Consider the following 13,973-nt stretch of genomic DNA (forward strand, 5'->3'; position numbering starts at 1 on the left):
TTAAATGTGATGGCAAAATAATTTTTCGTTTAAATAACTTTAAAATAAAATATAGTGCAATATTTTCCCCATCGTTAGAAGAAAACAAATTAGATGGACTGGTACTTAGAAAAAAAGTCGATTAGTATACTTGGAAAACAGAATATACATGTATTCCTGTTTCAGCTGATCCTGCATGCATTAAACTTATTACAATCCAGGGTGGATCTATGGGAGAAGTTCCGGGGTTTATACAACCCTTTTGTTGGAGAACATTTTAATTTCGTGCAAAATCAGAGCAAAAATACAAATGTAAGCAAATAGAACCACTCTGGAATATTCCAACCACCTTTGAATGTCCGTGTATCTGCCCATGTACAACTGTCTGAGGAAAGTGTGTACACATAATAGAAGTAATACTCCAAATGATAAAAAAAAAGAAAAGAAATGCAAAATTATTGTCGAAGATTATTGTTATTTTTCAAATTACTGATGTCAAAATAACTTTCATGCTATTTTCACACCAGAAAAGCTGGTTTGGATGTATTGGTTACTTTCTATAGATGTTCCACCATTGTTTTCTCCTATCCGAACAAAGACAATGTCACCTTTCTTTAAAAAAAAACAGTGTAGCTGTGGTGACTTGGTTTCTAACGGTGTGGTCTCCAGAGTCGGGAAATCTAATATCTTTAACAGCGTTATTGTGAACTAGCTCCATTACAGCCCATGACTTGTCATGTACATCTGTAGAAACATGGATGAGATACAGACCTTCAAATGGAGCAGTAAATTTACCAGTATTTCTGTTGTATCCATCTCCTATGTTTAGATCGACCTTGTCATAAATAATTTTCTTGTGTCTAATGCTGGAACTCGTCACCAAATTAGAACTTCGGTATGCAAAGAAGGCAACCGGCGTAAGTTGTTTTCTTAAACCTACAACGAAAACATACATTACATATATGAATGAACAATTTAAAATAAACTATTCTGTAATCAGAATGAACGTCATATTACATTTTTGTAAAGATTGCAACAAGATTATTTCCATTCAACGAATAGAAAAAGGCGTAAGTGTATATCAGTTTTACTTACCCTTTGTATAAGATTGAATCCTGCATTCTGATTGGTTGATATAGCAAGTGTATATAGTTGCGTCTTTTTCTCAGGTGTTCATCGGATGAGCTTAAAACTTGCCTTTTAAGCTCACCCGATCGTACACTACCGATAATTTACCAACGTTAAACTAACACATTTCTATTTTGTACTGAAACTGTACTGTTGTAATGACTACTGAAACAGTACTGTCTTTTACAGTGACATTACAGTACTGTTTCATTACTGAATTTTACAGTACTGTTCCATTACTGTCATTTACAGTACTGTTTCATTACTGAATTTTAAAGTACTGTTTTATTACTGAATTTCACAGTACTGTCTCTTTACTGAAGTTTACAGTACGTTTTCAAAACTGTCTTTTACAATGCATTTTCAGTACTGTGTTACACAGTACATTTTCGAAGTCTTCAAAACTGTCTTTTACAATGCATTTTCAGTACTGTGTTTCACAGTACATTTTCGAAGTCTCTCTAATCGGTGTTCGGATTCGGTTGCAGAAAGGAGAGGTAACTCGAATGAAAATGGAATCCCCAGCAGACAAGCACAACGGTGTTTCTAAAATTTACAGGGTGCTTCATTTTGTTGGTAGGTTACATAAGGATGATTTTCATTTGTATCCCGGGTAAAGAAAATTTATGGCAGGGTCAGTAGAACGAGAAATTCCCTTTTGACTTTCGAGATTTTCTAAAGTAGCGTCGATATCGGATGGAAAACCTTACGTGTTCCGAATAGACACCTGCTCCAAAGGGAGATAAATGTTGACAAACTGTTGGTCCGCAAGTCGGGAATAATTACAGTAATGTATACTATGAACAGACGGTCTACCTTTTAAGATCGCATAGACATTTTCAAAAATACATATTTGACTTTGTTGTCTTGTGCGACGTCACAATATTTGTAACGTCATCAGCACCTTGACGTCACCTCATTTTCATTATTTTCAATTTGGCAATCATTAGGAATGATAAATACTAAACTATATAGGCAGATCTAACTGGGGATGGTGTGCTGTTAAAATGCTCAAAAAATTTTTTTTTATAGAAAATCACTGGATTTCCGCACTCTTTCTTCAGTCATGTTACGCAACCATTGCATATTTTTCTGGACTCACCGCTAAATCGACTATCTCAGGTTAAATAAAACTTGGAATTCAGTTGAAAATAAATGGTTGCGGTGATTTCGAATAAATCTGTAAGTAACACAGTTGACGTCACCAATGAACAACAATACGGAAACAGAGTAATACGTCTCGTGTTCTTGTGAATAGCATCTTGGTCGATCCTTGGCCCTCAAAGGAAGTATAGGCAAAATATCATGGCATTCAAGGGGTTAAGTGGTTATCTTGAATATGAATATATAGTAAAATATATTAAAGAAACGCTACATCATCCCCGTCACATTGTCAACTAAAAAAATGATCGGATCGATCGATGATCTGTGTTACGTATTGCGGCTTGCATAATTGTTAACGAAGCAAGTTTAGGATCGTGAAAACAAATTGTATTACTTTTTCGACAATATCAGCAAAACTGCGACATTCACATAAAATCAAAGATGTCTGTCAAAATGATTATCTTTTGCAAAGGATATGTAGTTATATGTATATCATTTTGATAAGCCATTTTTCAGAAATACGAAAAGCAACATTTCGACGTATGTGTTGTAGCAAGTTAGTACACAATAAAATGTATGTCAATAATGAAAAATACAACACATCCAATCTTATATACAGGACAACATAAACTAGATAGCGACTCTTAAACCAGTAAAAAAAAGAGAAAAATCGAAATTTTGATATGCATGATGCTGAAGGCTTAAATGTTGCCTTTTGCTTAATTTTCTGAAAAATGGGTTATTAGAATAAAAGACGCCTTACTCTATATCCTTTGAAAATGGTAATAACTTTGGTAGACATCTCTGCATTTTTGCTCAAATTGTCGAAAAAGTAAAATAAATGTACTCACGATCCTTAACTTGCTTCATTCTCGATCAAGCTGCAGGACTTGACATGTATTATCGATCAGTTTACGATCATTTCTCTCGGCTGACAGTATGACGAGGTGTACATGTGGCATCGCAGTAGTGCACCGTAATATTTAGGTTGGTTGACAAGTTGACAAGTTAAACATGTACAAATTTTGCCTCTACATGCTTTAACATGTACAAAAATGTCAAAAAAAATTTATTTCAACTACATGTACAATATTTTCAAAATGACATTAATTTCATGTATATTTAATGGCTAAACAATGATAAACGTATATTTACAAAACACATGCATGATTTATTTACATTTGTACTTATTGCTACAAGTTTTTGACATTTGGAATTACACATCACTTTCATTTTTCTGCACTTACACTTTCAACTCTTTTACAATCTTTCTTACAATTACAATACAGGTGTCCCTGTCCTTCACTTAATGCTACTTTACTAACAATCTCTCTCACACTATATTCATTCATAGGATCATCAAACACTTCAGTAGTTGTTGAACTGACAATGCTCTTCTAGTTCTCTTTAAAGCAGGATTCGAAGGAAACGCATTGTCACTTTCAGAAATAGCTTAGTATAAACCAAGTTGTAACACGTTCAAATTTTGCCTGTACATGTCATATCATGTACAAAAACTTTCCACAAAAAAAATGATTTCAACTTGTACAATATTGAAATAAATCTTTTTAATATTGTAAAATTAAATAGAAAATGGAAATGGGATAAAAATTACTAAATGATAGCTATAGGTATGTAAAAAATTTATTATTACATAAGAAAAGACAAACACAGAGATTTCGTCTTAAACGTATTAACTGATAATAAAACAACACCTGAAAGGGTTAACTCTATGTTCATGAATTTACAAAATAACTCCGGGCTCTGTTAAACCATTTTAAGTCGCTAATATTGTTAGCGACTTCTTGCATTCGTAATTTCAGTCCTTTTCATTCGCATATGATTTGCATAATATTACTACTCCACTTTAAGCTGCAGATCGGTGCTGTGTCTACTGTCATGGCTTCATAGTTCTGGCTATATATAAGATCAAAATGTACTACTCAAATATCATACACGTCTTCTAAGTGTTTTTTACTCGTATGAGGGAAGTTTACATTATTAGTAACCAAGGAAACCAAGATAGGACGTTATACAAAATCCGAGTGGAATAAAGCTACTCTATTTTTATGAATATGTTCGTCCTGAAATGCAAAATACATGTATCTGCCAGTTTGATAAATGTTTATACTGCATAGAATAAATAAATAATTATATTCATAAAGGTTGATATAAAACATGATTGAAAAAAAAATCAAAATTTGAGCTATTTTTTTACTCAGCCATGGCCAGAAAATCAATAACTCCCCCATTACTTGACAATGTAAGTTATCAAATAAAAAATGTTTAAATCCGGCAACTATTGGAAAAAATAATTATTTTCACGCTTGCTCGAATATATTTCTTTATAAACAAAAAATCTCAGCCCCCTCCCTATGTCAAAAAGAAGAAAATGGTCTATACCTATAGCCAAACTTAATATATGATGCAGCCATTTTTCATTCTAAGTTATACCCATGCCATAATCTGGTTCAGGATTCGGAATTATAGCTTTTTTTAGAGGGAGGAATCTTGTCATCCCAAACTAGTATGATTATTTATTTCTTGAATTTTGATGTAACTTTTTCTAGAAATATTCCCTGAGTCCCTCGATCTCTTAATTTGGTCGATGAACGAAAAGTCGAAAAGATACTTGCATTTTCATATACATATATTTTACATCATGCCTTACAAGTATTTATGTACTTGTACACGCTGAGTATCATAACACACAGAACTTGGAGCTGCTTTTGACGGCGCTATAATCAATTTTCTGCTCCGGTTTGTTGTGTTATGATGCCCAGCGTGCTGTAGACTTATTTTTTTCTTGTTTGATATCGTATTTCCAGACCAGTAAGTCTGTCTACTTCAATATCCAATGCTTAAACCGTCAAAACGGAGGAGTTTCCCCAAAATGGCCTTGCTCTTGACCCACTTGGGACACCTGACATCTTGTCGCTACTATACTCCTTGATATAAATAATCCTAGAATTGCACCTGGTTTCAAAGATAGCCATATATAAATATTTTGTTTTTTGTAAGAATAAAAATACTTTGGATAAGCATTTCTATAGTCATCATTCATGGCATCCCTATATTTCATCTTTTTTCTTCTTTTTTTTGCTGGTGTAACGGTCTGTTCCATCGCTGCAATAATATATTTCACCGTTCTGCAAGTTCTGGACAAATAAATGTTAATTAGTCATAAAAGCACCAAACTTGAAAATGAAATGTTACATAAAAAACGACCACTGAATGTGAAAAAGGGACACATTTTTTTTTTTTTGGGGGGGGACTATTTATTGGAGTGTAAGCATCTCATTGATAATAAATTCATGAAATCTAGGCCGACATCACAGTTCCAACATCATCTATAGGAAAGCTTGACAAGCCGTTTTCACTTTTTAAAACGCTATGTAATTCGTACAGTTGGATAATCTCCAAATACTGAGGATGTTCTGCGGGTTTGTAACCCCTTTTTAGCTCACTTGGGCCAAAGGTTACTCTCTATACCATAGATTTTCAGTTTAGCCAACAAGTATAAAATGATTTACGAGATCAAAAACCTTCCTGAAATATTATAAATATATTTAAACCATTCATCAATTACCAGCAACTTCGTGAGTGTTGTATGTTCAATATGAATGGACTTGTCTTAAATCAGACTGATCTCCCTGTATTCGTTTTTTATCATTTAAATATGCTTAGAGATACGAACAAACATGTCCCTCAAAAATTTTGAACATTGTACAAACTGAAATAGGACGATAGTAAGACGGCATGTCTATTGATCCCCTATATGCAAAGGGGGTACTCTTGTAATCATGTTATTAGTAAAACACCAAATGATGTACTTTTGTTTATAAGAAAAGTGACTGAATGACGTACACATCACTTCTGCAATTACCTTTAAATTCTTGGACCGTGTGTACAGCACATATTTTTTTGGCATATAAATATCAACGGATATCTTATGATATGCTAAAGAAAAGATAGTTATTTTTCTTTTCCCTAGTATGTTTTCCTCTTCATAGCAATATAATGTCTATTGATTTTTCGTTTTGATAGTTAGTAAAGCAATCTCAGCAGGGTCCTGTTTCACAGAAAAAATATTTCTATTTTCTTTCCTGAACTCTTTTCATGGTTTACGTCAAGGAGTTGATGACGTAACAAAAATTGTGACGTCAAATTTTAACCCTTACTATGCCAAAGAGCCTATAAAAAGGTAATATCCGAAACAGAGGTCCTTGTATCTTCTACGTCAATCAAGCAGGACGAAGGAGCTACCAACCTCTGTTTCGGAGATTGATAAATAGGCTTTTCATACTCCCGTATTTTGCCAAGAGCCTATATATATAGGCTTAACAACTGTAGTCTACACATTCAGCAAGTCGTTTGTTCTACAATAATGTCATTGACGTCACAGTTCTGAACGCGATGATGCGTGGGGTGCTTCACAGGGTAGACTTTATATTAAAACAACGGCAAAAAAAAAATCCTTGCAAATTTTGTTCTTATATCTACTCGTCGTTATTAATTGATCAAATACTCACAATTTATTTATTTCTCTTTGTTTTTATCTTCAGTGCAATCTACTTAAATCAACATATATTCTTTATGTATTTCGTATAGGGAAAAAGTGGAAAAAAAACGTGTAAAACAAATAACAAAAAAAAAGCAAAACAGAAAAAAAATAATGATAAATTTTAAACTATATGAACATATAATTTCAACGATACGTTGTGTACATATATTTATTATTGATAAAATCACAAATATTGCACAATGATTTCTCTCGAAGTTGACATCGATTGCATGGAACATTTTGTCAGCTGAACATATGATTATGTTAATTAATTAAAAAGTGAAAAGTATTCACTAATTCGGGAAAAAAGAACATTGGCATGAAGGTTATTTATTTCCTGGAGGGTTTAAAAAATTTTGTAGGATTCCTTTCAATGTCCCGAATAATAAGCTTAATTCATAAAGTTCAAGATCAAAAACGAGAGTCTGACAGAATTGTACTATGCAAGATTCATCTCCTCCCGCTAACACGAAATAAAATATAAATGAATGTGACTATGGCAAAATTAGATTATTAACTTTATAACTGCTAACATAAGCAAACCATTTAACAAAACACAACATTGCAAGCTACGTCATATTGAAAGAAAAAGAAACCGTTCCTATTTCTCGAGCTTTGGAACGCAGAAGGTATCATTTCATACGTAGTCTCATTAGTTTGGATACATGAAAGTAATGAGTAAACTCTCTCATAGGATTTGTAATAAAATAATTAGGTTGTTTGTCTTTATAGTACGTACGTTTTTACATCTATTTGTTTTTTAAACTCTACCTATTTAAGGAGAATGGATATGAAATTTAACTTCCTTCAACATCTTCTTAGATGTTTTAATAGCTTATTATATCCTTTTCAAATCAATATCAGTGTAAATATAGCGGCTTGCAAAATATTTTTGTGTGCTAACTGTAAGTTTAAGTATTAAAAAGGTTTAATGTGGTAAATAAGATTTATTTAGAAAATCGACAAGTTGAAAACACTTCTCGTGAAATGTCTAATTTATATTCTTTTTACGTTATTTTACTTTTTTTTCTTTCCTATTTTTTGCGTACATTTTTATGTATGTAAGTACGTCAATGCGTATATGTACTAAAACTATTCAAAAACATCTAAATGATGAATATTTTATGTCTATTTCTTTTTGCGTTCGATCACCTCGCCGTTGTGCCTTTTCTTGTGACGTTAGGTTATTGTCGACGTCATAAGCAGGACAGTTGAATTTGAATCTTCAAATTCTTCCTTGGCAAAATAAAGGCACTCAAAGGGTTAAAAATAACAAAGTCAAATATGTACTTATCAAATATACTATGTCAGTGTTTGATAGGGCTGATAAATAAACAATGCATAGGTAGACCTACAACTTATTGAAATGTATTACCGTACTTGTACTTAAAAATGTAACCAAATGAAATATAAATACAAATATTTTATTAGCTCTAACACAGTTACAATAAGCGGTTTTGGCCAATCTTAAAATTACATGAATTGAACATATTCAACATGTTTTATATATAATGCATAGTAGTTACAAATGTAGCTTACTGAATTGAAGTTATAAAGGATTATGAAATAAAATTTATATATCAATTGATAAGGCTTTTTCTTTTTCCATGCAATCTGATATGAAATTGGAAGACAACCTCCGTAATTTAGAACTTTTACTGTAAAACAATTTACTTAGTTTTTTTAATATTAAACGTATCAAAGTTTTTATATAAAGAAGAAATTTTCAGTTTTAGTTCATCTCTTAGTGTGTTGTATAGATCACATTCAAATAAGAAATGTTCTTCGTCTTCTATGTTAATATGGCATATGGGCATATTCTATTGTTTTTTAGAATATTGAGGTGTCTTCCTCTCTCAATCATAAGCTGATGAGAGCTAATTATTATTTTGGATATCATGGCCAGTTTAGACAAATCATCTATATAATTTGGTCTAGTTCCAGACCTATAAAGTTTTCTATAAAAAGATAATTTTGAAGAATTACTGATATTTGAATTTTGTTCTTGTAAATATTGATCTGATATTCATTGGTAACTTTATTTTAGTGCACTCGGGTTATTCATTGAATAGCCAAAGCCCAAGGTATCTAGTAACCTTTTGGGATTAGTTGTCCAAACCTTACTGAAACGATAGTGTTACACACACAGTACTGAAAATGTACTGTAAAATTAAGTAATGGATCAGTACTGTAAAATTCACTAATGAAACAATAGTGTAAAATTCAGTAAAGGAACAGTACTGTAAAATTCAGTAATGGAACAGTACTGAAAATTAATTAATGGAACATTACTGTAAAATTCAGTAATGGAACAGTACTGTAAAATTAGTTAATGGAACAGTACTTTAAAATTCTGTAATGAAACAGTATTCTAAGTAAAAGTACTGTATCATTACTGTAAATGACAGTACTGTAATATTACTGTAAAATACAGTACTGTTTCAGTAGTCATTACAACAGTACAGTTTCAGTACAAAACAGAAATGTGTTAGTTTAACGTTGGTAAATTATTGGTAGTGTAGGCCATGTGAGCTATTGCCTTGCTTCAATTGGCTTTCGTCGTTGTCGACGTCGTCGTGAACAATTTTTTAAAACATCTTCTGCTCTGAAACTACCTGATGGATTTGGATGAAACTTATCAAGATTGTTCCTTCGAGTATCCTGCACAAGTGACCGCTTGGATTTTTCATTGATGATATAACATGACTGTTGTTACTAAAATAGAACCAAGGGGTCAAAATACAGTTTTTTTTTGTTTTTTTTTTTTTTGTTTTTGTTATTGTTTTTTTTTTTTTGCAAATAACTCAAAAACCTTTGAATTCAGTAAAATTCAGATGGAGAATAACATTGTTTACCATCAGAAGACGGACCTTTGTCGAAATTTAAAAAAGATGACTTGTTGTCTGTTGTAGGATGTATGGCCCCTGGAACAGATTTTTATGTCGTTTTAATGTGTACAACTCTCGAAAACCAGTTAAAACAAAATTTAATAAAAGTTTAATAATATTTTAGGGTTTCCTCCACAAATTGATCATTTAAAATTTTTCATCAGTCAAAAAACATGACCGTCGTTGCTAAAAATAGAACATAGGGGTCAAAATGTTTTTTGCTATTTTTCCTCTCAACTATAGAAGAATAATGAAAGTGAAAGCTTCCCATAAGACAAACTTGATATTCTGAGTTGACTAACAGCATTGAAATTATATTTAGGCGCCCATTTTTAAAATGGCTGTCATTTACGACTATTTTCATCAGTTGCTCAGATTCCATTGATAGGAAACTAGGTGTTTTGAATTGAAAGGTGATGACGAAAGATCGTTCTGGGAGGCCATTTTCCCGCTAATTTATATACTTGCTTTACTTTCGACGTTAAATGGTTTATATAGTAAACATGAACTCCCGACATGAATGGTGATGATGAAAATTTTGGATAGCCATAGTTCAACTTCATTTAATGTTGGGTATGGTTTGTTAGGTGAGTGATTCTGGCTTTTCGAGAGTCTCTTGTTCCCTTAGCCGTGGTATTTGCTAAAACGTAGATACCTGTTTTACCCTTGTGAACCCCATCCTGCCAAAATTAAGTTGAAGTTCTTTTTGTTTATGACTCAAAGTAACATAACGTAATAAATCAACTGTGAAAAAAAACGGAAGTGTTCCAAGTATCAATATCGTCAGACGACAACAGGGTCGTGTAGCAGAACTAGACAGATAAGGGGAGACTTATGAAGAAGACCTTGGCGCATGAAACAATTGCATAGCCACTTTTTAAATTGATATTCGGTGCAATTTAAAAACAGATGTATGAAGGCATAGAGGGTATTGGCGAGAAATAACGATCTCGAGAATCAAAATTCTTCCCTCGAATGTTATGTATTTTTCTCAAATATCCTTCCGTGCAATGGTTGGGCCGCAGAAATGGGAATTTACTGTGTAATTAGAGGTTGAATTCTAAAAATAAAACCTGAAAGATGCCATCATATTAAAAATAATGGCTTCCACGTAACTCAGAACATGGTCACATAATCTGCAGAGTGTGTGTATATTAGTATTGATTAATTCCATAAAAGTCCGAATTTCAATTATCACAAGAGCTAGCACATGTAGATGGCATACCTGCTAAGTCATATTTTAGCCTGATTAGGACATCGTTGGAGAAACTTTGTCTAGATCTTTACTACGTAAGCTGCACAAAGTATTCTCCAATGAACAAGATCCAGAATATGTTATCACCTGGCAGATGATTGCAGTAAAAACCAAAAACCAAATCATTGCTGCACTGAATCTCTTCCTGCATTGCTGTGTTTACATTCTTAAATTTGAATTTTATAGAATACATTTTTTAATCAGTATCAAAACATGCAAACCAATCGTTTATAGGTAAACACGATACAAACAACAAGTACTATAGTACAGATAATACCAGATACGATTTCTGCTAAAACAGGACAGAAGGACACAATCTCGAAAATCAGAGCTACTTTAATTACGCCTTTGATCAGAATCATAAACACTTGCTTACTAAAAGGTATGTCTGTTTCTTAGTTGAAGAAAGAAAAACCTTGTTTAACACTCCTTTCAGATAAAAAGGAGAGGCTTATATCATGTGAAAATTTTATTCAACATAAAGTACATTGGTTGTACGATCTTTTTAGGAATAAATTGTTTTGAGTATAAGACTAGCCAGGGATCAATAACTTGGCCAATTATACGGAAAACATTACGCAATTATACCTTTATTTACTAACTGGTCCAATACGTCATATTGGCCTAGGTCAATATTGATCTTAATCAGGCCAATATGACTATTGGACGGCTAAATCCCGTATTGCAATTTTGTATTGAATTGACAGTTTTTATCTTATTTATAGGCTAATATCTTAACGTTAGTCAATAATTAAGTATACGTGTGAATGTAAACAAAGAGTATTAAAGGTGGTAATGTAAAACATGTCTTTAACCTAGCATCATTCTTGAATTCAATTGGCGTATGGTAACCGCGTCTTAAAATCAAGTTTCAAGACTGAGAATAGAATATAATAATAACCAATGTATGATTCTCACAAGATTTCGAGTAGGTTTTCTGCAAATTTTATGATAAGACGTTATATGTTACGTTATGTTTCGAGCATACGACACCCTGAAATGCTAAGTAAAATTCGTCACAAGGTTTTGTTAGGAACCATTTTAATTTGATTTTTTCTGAAATTCTGTGATTTTTTTAACTCATTCATTCATCGAATAAAATTATAACCTGACATCAAACCCATGCCCCACCCTCCCAAGGATAAAATGGTTGGTGCCTTCATTAGTATATATTTTTTAAAGTTTTATTTTGAACCAGAATGAAATAAGAAAATCTCATTCCAAATTTTTGGAGAGCTTCCGGTCTTAAATATAAGACTGAACAGTTTCTTAAGTGGTTTTGATACAGGACCGCGGCATTTCTTTAATTTTTATCATTTCATTTACCTGCAGATAGGCTGATTGACATCATTTCTTATCTCCTTAGTGCTGATCACATTGTTGAGATTGTCAGTAATTTCTGACTTCTCATAGTTTTCTTTTAGATACAAATATTTTTCTTTTATATCGTTTTGTTTTTTGTTGTGTTCTTTATCACAGCAATTATAATGTTTTTTTTTATAAAATGTTATGAATTTTTCTTGTGGTAAAATGTCAGTAGATTTAATTTTTTCCATAGTTTTAAGTACTTCTTCGTTTAAGACGTCTTAGTTTCGGTCTGAAAGAATAGAATGTATGTCTATATTCTGTATTCTGACGATACTTATTTAATATTTACTATATTACGTAATACTTTGCAGGATTCAGAAAACCAAGGTTTGCGGTTTGATCCGTTTCTTTTACCTTTAAAAATGAATGAGATTTTTTACAAGTGTTGCAGACTGTAAGGGGACGACCATTTGATATTGAGGGTGAGGCTTGGAAGATTTTTAAATAAATATTTGGTTTATATTTTCTTAACTTCATATACTTTTATTATTATTATTTTTTTAAAATCTGGATAAAAATAATTTAAGTTAATGAAAATAATAATTGGTATGTGTCAATGATCAAAAAATTGTTGGGGACATGCAAATGAATATTTCAATCCAAATGAACCATCCGGTCATCCCCTAAAGCTACTCCAGCAGAGCTACAAGTTGTCTGGCAGCCTATTTTCCGACTTGGTGCCATATAATTATTGATATCAATAAATGAATTGTTGATATTAAGGATAAATTACTGATAACAATAAATCGTCATTTATTGATATCAGCAAATATGACCTATTTATTCACGCGTTAATAAATAAATGTTAATATCAATAAATGATTTATCAATGTATATGTGAAGATGTAAATAACAGTGTCTCAGAAGTCTGACCAGAGGCTGGATATTTGATCATGATGTACTTTTAATTTTGTGTATTTTTATTTTGCTGATCATATATGTGACACTTTTACTATTTATTTATTTATATGGCAAGCCAAAGTGGACAAAAATGAGCATTTTCTAATATTAAAAAATGATTCTAATATCAAAAAACACTTTTTTAATATTAAAAATTCAATTTGTAAAAAAAAAATATGTGATATTTTATAATATGACTAAATCAGGATTTGTAATATTAGAAAATGAATTTTTAATATTACAAAATGAATTTCTAATATTAAAAAATCTTTTCTAATATTAAAAAAAAATGATTTTGTAATATCAAAAATTCATTTTCTAATATTACAAAATATTGATTTTTGTCCACTTGGCTTGCCATATATTTATTTATAATATGTTTATGTTTATAATTAATTATTGATATCAATAAATTGTAGGATTTATCAACAAGTTAAGAAATATTTATAAACATGTTATTAAATTATTTATTTACATCAATAAATAGATGAATTATTAACGTGGTAATAAGCAGGGTGCCACTAAAGGTGGTTGAATCGTGGTCAGGAAAGTGTTGTAATTTGTAATTGCTCATTTTATTGGAAATTGCCCGGTATGCAATTCTTCTGGAACAAGATTTAATTACGTGTTAATTAATAGTTATTGACATGCTCATACTAGTTCGTTCAATTTATTGATATTCATAAATGATTATATTAACACGTTAATAAATAAATATGATCAACATACTAATTCATCATTTATTGATATCAATAAATCATGTATGCACATGTTGATGAATATCTAT

The 13,973-nt window shown here is 31.6% G+C and overlaps 1 pseudogene; it reads right to left on the reverse strand.

Moving 5' to 3' along the window:
* Positions 1 to 261: 261 nt before the first annotated feature.
* LOC148626418 (complement C1q tumor necrosis factor-related protein 7-like) lies at positions 262 to 1,318 on the reverse strand (annotated as a pseudogene).
* Positions 1,319 to 13,973: the final 12,655 nt, after the last annotated feature.

Source organism: Perna viridis, chromosome 2 (assembly GCF_037379345.1).
Source record: "Perna viridis isolate PV_CMFRI_1.1 ecotype Kerala chromosome 2, ASM3737934v1, whole genome shotgun sequence".
Classification (NCBI taxonomy): Eukaryota; Metazoa; Mollusca; class Bivalvia; order Mytilida; family Mytilidae; genus Perna; species Perna viridis.